Source organism: Rana temporaria, chromosome 6 (genome assembly GCF_905171775.1).
Source record: "Rana temporaria chromosome 6, aRanTem1.1, whole genome shotgun sequence".
NCBI lineage: Eukaryota > Metazoa > Chordata > Amphibia > Anura > Ranidae > Rana > Rana temporaria.
The window spans coordinates 144,629,352-144,631,070 of record NC_053494.1 but is presented as its reverse complement, the minus strand read 5'-3'; the positions used below and the strand labels follow the sequence as shown (position 1 = coordinate 144,631,070).

The 1,719-nt window shown below is 47.4% G+C and overlaps 1 pseudogene; it reads left to right on the top strand.

Moving 5' to 3' along the window:
- The first annotated feature begins 1,049 nt into the window (after positions 1-1,049).
- Positions 1,050-1,230, top strand: LOC120944497 (annotated as a pseudogene).
- The last annotated feature ends 489 nt before the right edge of the window (positions 1,231-1,719 follow it).

The following is a 1,719-nucleotide window of genomic DNA, read 5'->3' as shown; positions in this document are numbered from 1 at the left end:
ATGCTGCCCCCACCTTGTTTACTTTGCCGGCTATAAGAAATTTATACCTAACCAAATATATTGGTATTGACAGAGATTTATGGAATTAAACAACACAACCTTTTAACCATGAAAGACTAGTTTCAAGTCCTTGTCCAATATGTAGATGACTCCAGTATACATTGATTCTTACAAAATGCAACCTAGTAATGTAATATATATGTATTATATTGTAGTTTTTGTTTGAACTGAAACTGGGCTATTTGGTGTATGATTACCTGTGTATCTACACCATTGTTCTGGGCAAAAGCTGAGTTGACACTAGGTTCTTACTGAAGAGACGGTCACACCCTTTGAAACAATGGGGCTTTTTACCATGGCTTTTCCTTTATCAAAGGCCTTGCTATCCTGATCTCAAAACACCAGGTCATTTTATTGTCAGTTGGTTTCGTGTAAAGTGGCACCATTGTTCAGGTTATTCTGTTTCAACATAAGGGCTTGTATATTGATCTTCACCCTCCACTGGAGAGGATAATCCAATCAACCTTTCCTCTGGTGGGGGACAGATGGATGCTCCTCTGGTATGACGACTCCTTGATTGAGTGTTTCATGAATTATGAACATTTTTATGTATCCATGCTATGACAGTTCCCACCTCCAAACTTCACTGTTGGCATGGGGAATATGAAGCTGAGCACGTGCACTCAACTTCTTTGATCGACCATGGTGAGGCCTGTTCTGAGTGGAACCTGTCCTGTTAACCTGCTGTATGGTCTTGGCAACCATGCTTCAGGTCAGTTTTAGGGTATTGACAATGTTCTTACAGCCAAGGCCAGTGATGGCTAACCTTGGCACCCCAGATGTTTTGGAACTACCTTCCCCATGATGCTCATGCACGCTGCAGTGTAGTTGAGCATCATGGGAAATGTAGTTCAAAAAACATCTGGGATGCCAAATTTTCGCCATCACTGGCCTAGGACATCTTTATGTAGAGCAACAATATTTTTTCTCAGATCCTCAGAGAGTTCTTTGCCATGTTGTACTTCCAGTGACCAGTATGAGAGAGTGAGATACGTACCTGGCAGGGGAGACACCATGATCATGAAGGTGGTTCTCCCAGGGCGAGGCTCGGCTATTGCACACTCTAGGCCGTGCTGATCGTGGTTGTCTTCCCTGCCGCTTCTCGGCCTTTTGGCTAGGACTAGGTGTGGTATCTGTCCTTATCAGTTGTCAGCGGAGCGCTGAAGCACCTCCATTGGGAGGGTGGATGCAATCCAATGACGTCATTGCACCTGGAAGGATGGTTTCAGCAGGGACTACGCTGTGCTGCCCGACAGATACTGGGGGCCGGCCCATGGTTGAGTCTGAGCCATCTGGAAGGGTGCTCCTGGTGAGGATGGGTGCTGCGCTTGGTCTTGGTCTTTTTGCCGAGTTCTAGTCTGGCCTTCTGGCTGGCTGGTGTAAGTGCTATCTCTGTCAGCGATCCGGTTGGAGGAGCTGGTAATGCCCTGTATGGTGGAACGGGGTAGAACCATGCAAATCTGCCGGGTTGGCTGGCAGGGGTGGAGGGCTGCACTGGCCGGTCGGGGGGTCGGGTATGGAACGAAAAGCCTATGGTGCATGTGCCCCTGGAGTGGCAGTCCAGGGGTATCTGAAGATCACTGTGTGTGAGGGACACATTGATTTAAGATACCACGGTCACTGCACCAGATACACGCTTTTTTTTAGCACCTGCCTCCT